Raw genomic sequence first — 12,679 nt, 5'->3', positions numbered from 1 at the left:
AGGTTTTTCATGAGGTTGATGAAGTCGTGACACGTTTTATGCAAACATAAACCCATGCCGATGTCCTCACTGGGCACTTACCTAGATCACAGGGCAGAAGCTCTTCCACACCCAGTCTTTGTGTTTCCAGCCGTAACCCAGGGTGGAAAGTGGAAGTTTAACAAATATTTGGATTGTTGGATGGGAATTCTGTCCTTCCTAGATGTGCCTTGCTCTTCTTCGTACATTAAATACTCCTTGGGTCTAATCCTAGCGTTGGGAAATCAAGAGCAAAGCATTACTTCTAGTCTAGGTGTCTCTCTAATTTAATTTGATTTCACCTTGCAACTATTTACTGAAGTCTTCCCTGTCCAAAACTGGGTTAGCGTATGTTAAATAAGACCGGGAACCTTACCACTTAGTTCCTTTAACTACTCATCTACCCTTTATATTTTTTGTGGCAAGGGAGCAAAGCATTCACATAATTGATTATACAGATCTTCCTCCCTCCCTCCCTCTCTCTCTCTATGTATGTGTATGTATGTATTTATATATACTCTTCAGTATATTCTTCATTGGAAAGCATACATACACACACTTTTCTATTTATATGTCTAAGTATCTATTAAATAACTAATCTAAGTATCTTTCTATTCATCTATTTTACAATAATTTTACAAAGACCATTTAGATAAAAGTTATGAAAATAGATTTTACCTATGTAGTTTCTTACCCCACCTACACACACTTACACACTCATTCACTCACACCCACGTGCACACTCACACACATATTTTTTTTCTTACTTGAATCAGCCACCACAGCTGCCAGTGCCTCAGGGGTTTTAAACATCAATCAGTTTCACAGCTGGAGGCAGAGTGATCTACAGCAATAAAGCTTAAAGTGCTTCCTTTTCTGATATAATTTGATTCTTCCATTAGAGCACACATTCTTTTTTTTTTCCCCCTTTAAGCTAAAGCAAGTGTTCTCTGTCCATACCAGGGCAAACACACAGTTACTTTAAAGAGGCAAAAGGTATTATTACTCACTGGTCAGGATGCTGGGTGGAAAAAAATCCATCCAATGCTGCTTACTTCCGCACCGCTGAGTTTCTCACCTTTGTCTCTAGGATTTGCCTCTCCCACTTCCTCAGGGCTGCCGTTGATCTTGGTTCTTTGGTCTGGGAGTGAATTCTGGTAGCTGTAACAGAACAGACAACAGTGGCTTTATTAAATATGTTCTTGGCTTTCTAATACTGTAGAATTCAATGTGATACAGAAAGGTGCTGTGACAGTCACTGTCATATTTTTTTTTCATTAGACCCAACGTGCTGAAATTTCAAAGCTTCTCTATCAACTAGAAGTCACTCTTTTGATCACCAGTTTTAAATCACCTTGAACATGATTTATCCCTGTCTTTATCGCAGTCTCTCTAACCAGCTCACTGTAACTGTTTTTCTTTAGTTTTGTGGTTTTTATTTTAAAAAGCACTACAAAGGGTAGAAAGTGATCTGAGTTTCGCCAAACTTTGGCAATGACAGCAGCAAAAAATTGGTGGTTGTCAATAGAATGTGCATCCAAAGGTGAATGGTAAGAGTGGGTCAGAACCCAGTTGTGGAAGATGGCATTATGGTTTTGTTCCTGTCTAAAAAGACTGATTAGGATATTTGGGTTTGTTTTGTTTTTTCAAAAAGGATAGAATTTTGGCAACAACAATCCAGACATTTTTTAACTAAATGAGCAATCACACTTCGACTTGAAGCCCGCCAGCCCAGTCCGTCTGCTGCTGTCACCCTTTCCAGGTGCTGGCAGCAATACTGTAGTCTTTGTGGTTGCACTTCGATTGGCTTCACCTAAGTCTCTCTCCTTTCCTCTTGCTTTATTCCTTAGAAATTGTCAGGTTAATCTTTATGTATTCAGTCTGACTGTTTGATAGATTGCATGAATCTAGAAAGCTAATGTATACCAAAACTTGTAATGATGGACTCTGAAAACATTAAAGCTAAAAGGGTCCTCAGAATTTCCTAGCCCAATACTCCTCCATCCCACCTCTTTTTAAAGGTGAAGAATATGAGGCTCAGAAAGTTTAAATGGTCAACTCAAAGACACACTGGTAGTCATTTATCAAACTGGAATTTGGAGCCAAATGTTCAGTCCATAGTTCATTGCTGTGGACTGAATTTTTCGCACACATCCCATTCATATGTTGAAGCCCTAACCCAGAATGTGACTGTAGTTGGAGACAGGACTTATAAAGAGATAATTAAGTTTAAGTGAAATCATAAGTGTGGAGCTCTAATCCAGTAGGGCTGATTCTTTATATAAAGAGGAAAAAATTGGAGAGTTCTCTCTGTCTACCATGTCAGGATGTATAGAGAAGGTGGCATCTCCAAGCCAGGCAGAGAGCCCTCCTCAGGAGCCAAACCCTGCTGGAACCTTGATCTTGGGATTTCCAGCCTCCAGAATTGTGAGAAAATAAATTTCCCTTGTTTAAGTCACGAAGTCTACAGTTTTTTGTTATGGCAACCAAGCTAAGACATCTATCTTTCCATTTTTTAATCTATGACTGAATGCTGAGCTCAGATAATTTAAAAGAGATCCAATGCCACAATTGCCCACTGAAGGGAGTATGGAAGGGGCCTGATAAAATGTGTTCACTGGCTGAGCACACCATTGGTGATTGTCCCTGTCACCTGAGTCCAAGGTACACTGGACAGCACCAGGAAAGGAAGAAATTTAGACTTCATCTGATTTGATTCTATATTGTCTTAAATTTTCCCAGCTTTAATCTCACACAAATGGAGCTGGTTTTCATTTATTTTTATACTGTAAATGTTTGCTCCTTGGTTTTGTTCCAAATAGGTGTGGTGTTTACCACCTGGCTCTGTTTCTTTCCCCTTATTTTCCTTGTCCATCTCCTCCTTCTTTTTCTCCTAGAGTGCTGTGTTAATTTTGTCAAAACTCTATAATCTATTACAGAAGTTTATTGGTTATTCTTATACAGGACTCACAAGGGGACCCTTCTTGAATAGTTGCCTCTTTTTTTTCTCTCTGAGGCAGAGACAGAAGTAGAGAGAAAAAAAAAAGAGAGAGAGAGAGAGAGACAGGAAGGGAAAATTGTGTCCCCACTTGAGCCAGAGTGAAAAGATTGGTTTCCCCCCAGGTGCTTGCTTTGCAAGATTTTTTAGGAAAGCCAATTTTTCTCGTATTTGAAATTAAATCTTCAGAGATCTACTTGGAATTATAAATAAGCTGTATTTACCAGCTCACGTATTTATTGCTGATAAGTTTTTAATTGGGCAAGAAATTTTAAGAAAAGAATGAAATATATTGTATTCAGTCTTTCTAAATGTTTGCTGTACATGCTAATCTTCAGTTCTAACCCCTTAAACTGACATTCTCTTCCTGAAAAAAGAAGTAAAACTTCTAAGCCTGGCCCCAAGGCTTCTCATGATTGAATCCCTTCCTATTCTCCCAGTCTTGACAGTCCTGAGTCCCTTACGTGAGCTCTTGCTCTAGACAAACTGGTTGACCCTTTATTTCCCAAAATCATATTGTGCATTTCTGTCAGTTGTCATTTCTTCTCAACTGAAATGTCTCTTTCCTCCAAATACTCTAACAGTGATTTCTCCTTCCTTTCTCCTATGTCTCCTAAAGTCTGTATTAGTCATTTGTTAATGAGATGCTGATTTGTCATTGTATTTATCTTCCAAATGCATATGCTTCTTAAGAGCCAGTGCTTTCCAACACTCTTCCCCTGGCACCTAACACAATGCCATGCATGTTTTAGATGCTCCTTAGATTTGTTAATGGTGATAACAAAATTGTTCTGTAACTACTCTTACTAATACCATTTGTTTACCTAAGGTGCATGGAGCAGTTATAATCCAGCCAGTGCTGTGCCAAGCACCTTACCTCAATTCCTTTATTTACTCTTTCCACAACATTCTAAGGGAGGTACTCTTTGCTGTTTCACAAATAAAGAAAATGAGGCTTGAGATGCCATATTAAAGTGATTATTTCATAACTGAATGATGGAGAAAGATACTAACACAGGTCGATGCCTTCTCCATGTCAGATACTTTTTAGACATTACATCATTTAACTTTCACAGCAATCCTGTGATATGGCTTCATCTGGCAGATGAGAAAATCCAACTCCAAGAGGTTAAAGTCACTTGGCCAAGGTCAGGCAAGGTTTCAGACACCAGGCTTACATTTGTATTTGAATGTCTTTGTTTTTAAATTAGTTCTCAAGGTGCATATCTTTAAGATAACTGTCTTTAGTAGCTGCTTTGGAGATTTGGAAAGATAAATACTATATTACAATATAATATGGTTTTACCAAACTACATCTACCCTTTAAGTAAGAATTGCCTAATAGAGATTGAAGAAGTAGTTTATGGGAATTTAAGAATAAATAAAAATGGATAGATGTATGTACATGCATGACTGGGATATTATGCTGTACACCAGAAATTGACACATTGTGACTGACTAGACTTCAGTTAAAAAAAAGACTAAATAATCTACCTTAACCAATAAACGGATATCATTTCCACCTAATCTGTATGTTGGGAAGATAAACTTCATGTAGCAAGGCCTTCTGTCATGATAATAGGTTTTAAGTTGTTCCTCTGAGAAGAACCGGATGCAGAGGGCTGGTTCAAGGTGTGGCCCAGGGCTTCCCGACACAGAGCACTTGGCAGAGAGCACGTGCCGAGTCTGCCAAGCAGAGGAATGGGTCTCTTCAGAGAAATACTGCATTTTAAAGGGAAGATTTTTTTCCCCCTCTTCAGAGCATTTTCAAATCTTGGCACTAAAGAGGGGGAAAAGAGGTATGTCTTTTCTTTGAAATACTGGCTTTTTCTGAAAAGACCACCCTCTCCCTAAGCCTTGGAAACTTCAAACAGTCTGACCGAGAAGTCAGAACTCCTCTGGTTGATGAAGCTGTTATCTTGAAAGCTGCTACAGGCTATAAGCTCTTAGAGGGTCCTGGAGCTCAGAGCCTGTTTGTATTCATTTTTAATAAGCTAAATGAAAAGTGGAAGAGAATTTTGAGCATGTATATAAACGCACACATACACGTGTACTGATAGATGCATAACTGCTTGTCTTTCAGCATTGTCAACACGTACAGTGTCGTCAAACGTGAGCCTTAAAAACTAATTTTCTTTAAAAAAAAAAAGAAATAAAATCCAAATACAAATGTAAATTTTATTCGAAAAATTGTGATTAGGCTTTTTTACTAAATATATTCTTGCTGCAAATTTCCTGTGAAATTTTAATTGGATTTCATACTTTTTGTCTTATTTTTATGCACCTCACATTTCACTACTCTGTAAGAATTTGACACAATTTCTATGTGTTTCTCTTACCTGATATTATAGTTTAAACATTTTAAATGTATGAATTAAAGGGCAAAATCCAAAGTCATTGACTAGGGTGAATGTTAATTTCAATGCAGTGTCTCTATTTTTGGCACATTGTACCCCGTGAGTACTTTCTATGTCTCCTTGGCCCATCTAATTGTTGCTGTTGTTTTCTACAGAGAAAACTTCTCAGTTACACATATTCACCTCTTATGTACCTTACAAATCTCTAAATACATGCAGAGAGGGAAAATAACCACCAGAGCATTTAATTGTAGTCCAAAGTGTTTTATTTTCCTGAGCTCCTGTAACTATACCCCCCCAAGAGTTCCAGAGTCTTGAATAACAGCTTAATGTATCTTTGGGCTACATTTGATGTTCTTTAGATCATTTGAAAATTGAATGATGTAATGTCATATACTCCCTATATGCTTTCTACTCCAGCCATGGCTGTGTCCACCAATCTCACACAAGTGTAACCAGAAACACCCGATCTCAGCACCTCTTTATTTTTTGACCCAAGATTTCTTTGATGACTTGTGAGATGCCTGTGTGAACCAACCAAGCCATTCTGATACAAGCACTAAAGAGTTCCAGGAGGCACTCCCCATGGAGTGACCCTTGACCACATGACAGATGCGACACAGTGGATACCTACAGCCTTCTTCCATCCTAGAGTTGAACAAATCAGAGCCCATCTTATGCACTTCTGAGGGTCCCCAGCAAAACAGAGCCCCAGATGCCTCAATAGTGACTAGTTTAATACCACTCATGGGTTGACTTTTCTTCCTCCTGAGTGTTACATCATGCCAGGGGTTCTCAGCCATGGGTGATTTGGCTCCCCTCCCCCTTCTTGAGGATGTTTGGCAATGTCAAGAGATATTTTTGGTTTTCACAACTCAAGAGTAGAGTCCGGAGATGTTGCTTAGTATCCTACAATACATGCAACAACACCTACAAGAGAATTATCTGGTCCCAAATAAAAGGCTGTGCTTTATAGGGAAACCCAGACCAAGACAGAGGTTACTACATTATCAATATCTACTACAAACCATTTTTAATTTAAAAAATATATTATATACATATATACATATGTGTGTGTGCATATCAGCTATCAGCTCAAACTGCCTTCTTAGACGTGTCAAGAAAAATTTCATTCTCCCTTTTAATCTGATGCAAATAGGTTTTGGGGAAAGAACTAAATTAAAATCTAATGACATTAGGGAAAAAAAGAGGCTGAAAATGAGCAATTTAAGTTCAACTTGAATGAGTTTCACAGTAATTGGGTATGGACAGTGAGGAAGCCAAAGTTTACACAAAACTACCATGAACCAAGGTTCTTCTTTTTCTAAATGGAAATTCCAACTTTAGTTTTTGAGGGGAATAGTTATTTTCCCCGCCACTGGACTGTGCGTTTTTGGAGACAGGGTTCTGCTTCATCTTTGAATTTCTCAGAGCTTTCAGTTTTTCTCTGCTCAGCAAATGTTCAATTGGTCATTGAATTTGTGGCAGAACCAAGGTTATGCCCCAGCCCCTCATTTCTTAATGCATCGCTCTTTCCAAGGAATGTGAATCACCTGGGATATTTAACAATACAAATGTCCCATTAAACAGGCCAATCATTCTGTAGCCATTTTAGAGCATTCCTATTGTCATCCCTAAGGATGTATTTTCTTATTTCATCTAATATTTTGTGGTATTTGAAAAATTTTTTCAATCAACTTTCAGTTTGGATGTTATCATCAGGTCAGCCTTGTTTCCCGCACCTTAAAAGAAGTATCTCAAAGTCCACTGAGTTTGTTTCTACCTCTTGGGAGGCAAGATCACAAAATGACTTCCTGTAAGGGATTTGGTTCACTTCAGATATTGGGGTAAATCTTCTCTGAATTCTTTAACCCCTCAGAATCTCTAAAATTGGCCAAATGAGAAGAAAAAGTTGTCCAAAGCATCTGATCTTTTAATTATACCCCGAACAGGGAGCTTTCCCCCTAGTCATTCAGTGACATCTTAAAAAGTTCAATGAAATTAAGAAGAGAGAAGCCTGCTCACTTTTTGTTAAATTTGAGTTCAAATTTGAGAGTGTGCAGTTAACTAAGTAGAGTCCCTCATTTCAGGAATCAAAACATTTAACTTCTCTATGTGCAGACCTAGAAGAGCCTTCAGACTGGGATTTCAAAATGTAGAATAGATAAACAAGATTGTACTGTGTAGCACAGGGAAATATGTACAAGATCTTGTGGTAGCTCACAGCGAAAGAGAACGTGACAATGAATGTATGTATGTTCATGTATAACTGAAAAATTGTGCTCTACACTGGAATTTGACACAACATTGTAAAGTGACTATAACTCAATAAAAAAATGTTAAAAAAAAAAAAGAGCCTTCAGTGATCATGAGTAGGTTGTGTTGCCTCCTCTGAGCAGAATTCTCTTTAATTATAGAACAGTGGCATCACTGCCTTACACATCTGCTTTACATCTTCTAAGGAGCCAGTGACAGAATTAGTGTCAGACACGGCACTCAGGTGGAAGAGGAAAACAAGAACATAGGTTATAATCTCTCAAGCTGACAGTGCACCTTCTCAAAGAAGAGAAATGGTATGTAACCTTGAATGAACTTCTGACTTCATTTCTGCTCTATGATCTATGGCCTTGAAGTTTTTGGCCTTCTTTTTACAGCAGAGGTACAAAAATATAGTATTCATTCTCCAAAACATTAGCAGAAGTTTAAAAGATCCATGTTTCAAAAGCATCCTAGGGAGAAAAGAATGGTTTGGAAACGTGTCATAGTTTGATGAAGTCACCTTCTTTTTAAGGAATCGTTAAAATCGAGCCCAGAGCAACCTACCTGTTGCGGCTTCTGGCTTCAAGCTCTCTCCATGCTCCACACCCTGAATCTGAACTTGGTAGAGAATGACTGTGAATCCACAGTTTTAAGGTTCATTAATCATACTCCCTGCCGCACGTGCTTTCTGAGGTGCTATGATGCGGACTGAGATTCCCATATTTATGCAAAATATTAAGAGAACTGTTTTTTTTATTAAAGATGTGCTTTATTAATCTTAATAAATCATAGTTTGTCGGGCCCTTCCTGACTGCTTCTCAAGTAAAATGGGGCTTGACTGTGCAGTAACAGTGTTTATGTCATGCTTGAATTGTTTAAGGTGAGGCTTTGAGTCGTTTTATTGCTTTTGTTTATACAGGTAAACCCAATCTGCACATTTGAAGTGATTGATGAACTGCAGCCCCACTCGGAGTGTTTGTCATCACTCATGTGCTGAAGTGACATTTCTTTATGTATTTTGGCATAAACATATGCAACTACTGGCAAAGCATTTGACCCTAGAGTCTGACTATTTGTCATTCTAATCTTTTTTTGCCCAAAGTCAGGCAAGTTACTGTATATTCTATCTTCACGCACATTGCTAATTATTCAACAGACAGTAAAATAGTCTTGTGGCTGGGACTGCATAAATTGCTGAATGTGCGATCTTCATTTCTGCAGCCAGGCAGCTAGGTAGTATGCAGAAAAATAAATAAAGTTGAGATGCATGTAAATGTCAAGGAAGACAGCCATATTGAACTACAATAGCTTTTCAGGAAAATCTGCAGCTTCTATCAATGGAGTGGGTGGGTGGAATGCTGTGAGTGTGGAATTTAGCAAATCAAATGTAAGCCAAGATTAAGCAAAATTCATTAGACTACCCTGGAATATAATTTTTCTATCATGGGTTTTTGTTGAAAAACAAATAACCAATAACTCAGATCATGTGGACAGAGATAAATGAAAGGTTTCCTAACCTCCAGGCTCAGGGTTCAAACTCTATGTTGTGTTGTTTGAAAAGGTGTGATTATTTATTGGTGAAAATGTCAGAAAAAATAATTAGAGGGTGCAGTAATCTTCTGAGGAAGGCAATCACACCTTATTTGGAGAACCTGACTGTGGTCACATTCCTGTAAGGTCTGAATAAACAACAACAGAGCGATGGAGCTGGGGAGGGGAGGAGTGAGCCAATTTCAGAATGCTTTACTAAGAAACCCAAATAAATGATATTATTACCTGGTTCCTGGAGTGTAGTGAAGAGGTGAAAGGTTAAAAGTCCGCAGAGAAATCAAAGATAATTCTAGGCAGGCTATAGGACATGCTTCTTAAGATAGACATTAATGAAAAATAAGATAACTTGCTTACTTTTCGTGATACAAAAATAGTTTACTTGCTACCATCAATTCAATTTAAACTACTCAGTTCTGGCCTAGTTGACAAAAAGGAGATACTGGGTTGAGCTGAGGGATTTCAAGTCCACATCTGTGGTAGACACTGCTCAGGAGAGTGATATTCGAGGAGAATTGTCCATCCGTTCTCTTGAGTACCCAGATGACATGCTGATCCTCTTATAAAGTGGGTTTTCTTCGTTCAACTATGCAGAACAAGACTTTCAGTAAAGTGAGGAAAGGTTAAAGAATAACATAAGAAGATAGTAGCCATTGCGTTAATAATAAAAATAAGCCTTGGGGTCACAGAAAATTGTCACAAGTATGAAAGTATAAAATGTACTATTTCGATGTTAATTTAGTTTGAACATACGGTTCAAGCAAGTAGTATAAGAATTCTTTTATTTTTTATTTATTTATTTTTTTACTTTAATTTCCTTTTCTTTTCAGATTGGATTTTTTGGTTGTGTTTTTTAAAACTATAGTATATGCTATTATTGTTCAAAGTACTGGCTGCTGTCCCCTGGCGATGGGGCAGGGGAGGGGATTTTACTTCCCTATGACTTTAGATTGAACCATAGACCTGGCATTGCCCCTCCTAGCAAAAGGCTTTTACATCAGGAGTGGTCACGTGATTTCCTTCGACCAATGAAATGTGCTGAATGACATATGACACATCAAAACTGAAGTTTTGAAGAACAGTCTATATTTCTACCACACCCTGTCCCTCTACTACAAATCTGGCAAAATTTAAGAAAAGGGGCATTTCAACAGCTTGGGTCCCAGAACAAAGAGGAACAGAGTTGCAGCTGGCCCATAACAGACATTGAACATAAACATGAAAGAAAACCTTTTGATAAATTACCAAGATTTGGGGGTTGTTTATTATTGTAAGATAACATAGCCTATGTGATTGTTACTCTAAGGATTTGGAAAGCATCCAGAAAAATTCATAGAAATGTTCACCAGAAATTTCTCATGTTTCTTCCTCTGTTGATTAAATCCAATTCAGTAGACAATCATTAAACATCTAACTTCCTGCTAGGTGGTGTGGAAAGGATACACCTTAATCCTAGCTTTCAAAACCCTTACACTGCAGTTGTTATTTATAGTCTCCATTAAAGAAAATACTTCTCTTACTCTTGGGGTATAAGTACCAAAATGATGCACACATTTACACATATGTGTGAACTACAGCTAGAAATCTGATTTGCAGAAGCCATAAAGAATAGTCTGACTACTTGGTGTTTGCACCTCAGATACACCCATTACTCGGAGGTACCTTTAGAAGCAGCTGACATTTATGCAGATCAGCTACTGTTAAATTCCATGCAGAGCATTTCCACATTTTACCCCCATGTAAGCCTTACCACCTCCTTCTGAAGTAGACCTTACAGTCCAGATGTACAGTCAAGTTTGCCCTGCCTGAAGCCCCATGACTTAGAAGCAGGGAGTAGGCAATCCACTCTAGGTCTGCTGGCCTTAACCCAGGTCTCTTTCCTCTGCATCACTTGCTGTAGAACACGAGTGTTTCACAGTGATGGTGTGCTGGGAACTTGGAACTGTGATGCACTGAGGACCGAGCTAGTCTTTCTCCAGGCACTCTGTAGCTGTGTCCTCTTCCTCCTCTTTGGCACATTGTTCATTTATAATTACTGCATTTGGACTATGCATTTCAATGATCTTCTTCATGGCTTGTTTCGATGGACACGGGAGCATGCAGAGAACCTGCAAAACTCCGTTCTCTCCAATTCCTGCTTCCCATCAGAACGATAGACCCAAGGCCAATTAGCAAGAATATCTAAGGACCATCAGCACAAGGAGCCATGTTTCCATTTCTTGTTAAAATCTTTTGCTTATGCACTGGTCTTCTTGGCTTGACCTTGTTTCTTTTAAACGTCAAGTTTATAGCTTGTACTAATTTGCATGGTTGCACTGAAATAATGAGGACAATAATTAGGGCCCAAAACATTATGAATCAGGGGATTCACATCAATGTAACTAATGCATTTGGGAGTAACTGGGAAGAGTATAGACCAAAGAATGGTTATAATACATTTCATGTGACCACAGACTGAAAGTAGACGTGCCCTTGTGTTTGTATCAGACAATACATTAGCCATCTTTGGTTTTTGACTCACACAGCATAGAAGTTACAGCAGTAAGAATATGATGCATAGTAGAAGAGCAAGTCTGAAGTTTCATGAAAAAAACAATGACTATAGTTTCATCTCTTTGTAATTATAACCTGGACACCACCCCCTCAAAATATGAAACCTGCTGTCAAAAAGACTGCAGCAAGCCATTGATACTAAGATGGCCAAGTCCCTTCAGACCTTTTCTTTTCATCTTATCAGTTCTTATGCTCCCAATTTTATTGATTTTAAACTGTAGTCATACCATTCATATTTACCAGTGCTATTGCATCATCTGCACCTTCTTCTGTATACTTATAATATCTAAGCTGTTGCATAAAACAATCTGGCAGTCAGGTTACTACTGAAAAGGAACAGAGATTTTTATATGAATGTACATGTGTGTTTACAACAACTTTGAGTGCAACTTAAGTTACCTTGGTTTATTGGCTGAGTAGATATAAGATAAAAAATGACCAGTACTTGAATAAACATGTTTATGTTACAATACATTGATGTACATTCATTCAGTCAGTCATTCAATCACTTATTAAAAATATGTTGAGTGTCTATACCTTATGCCAGGTCCATTTTTAAGTGTTGTGGGTAGAGTTTTGAATAACATATAGTCCCTATTGCACAGCTGATATCCTAATGGGGAAATGTGACAACACACAAACAAGAAGATATTTAAATATTTTTAAAATAGCAATTGATAATTGCTAGAAAAAAAATTACAGTGTAAAGGGATAGAAGATGAGATGCTACTTTAAATACTGTGGTCAGGGAAAGCCTTCAGGTACATTTTTGAACAGGAATTTGTAACGGGGTAAGGGTGACAACTATAGATGGAAATGTCCATTGATGGTCTGACTCCAGAATCTTTCTTATTGAGGACTTAGCTGTTCTTTCTCTTCTCCTTCTATCTTCTCTCTTTCTTACTTTTATTTTCCCAATTATATTGCTATATATAAGTTGCTAGCC

At 38.0% G+C, this 12,679-nt stretch overlaps 1 long non-coding RNA gene across 3 annotated transcripts in view; it reads left to right on the top strand.

Moving 5' to 3' along the window:
* Positions 1 to 12,679, top strand: part of LOC105092251 (uncharacterized) — an 855,833-nt gene that overhangs the window by 803,620 nt on the left and 39,534 nt on the right. For all 3 annotated transcript variants that reach the window (XR_010381298.1, XR_004138212.2, XR_010381299.1), the window contains one exon: positions 7,791 to 7,946. This is a non-coding gene — a long non-coding RNA (uncharacterized LOC105092251). The remainder of the gene's footprint in view (positions 1 to 7,790; positions 7,947 to 12,679) is intronic.

The sequence above is a fragment of the Camelus dromedarius genome, chromosome 6 (genome assembly GCF_036321535.1).
Source record: "Camelus dromedarius isolate mCamDro1 chromosome 6, mCamDro1.pat, whole genome shotgun sequence".
NCBI lineage: Eukaryota > Metazoa > Chordata > Mammalia > Artiodactyla > Camelidae > Camelus > Camelus dromedarius.
This window is presented reverse-complemented; position numbering and strand designations above follow the sequence as displayed.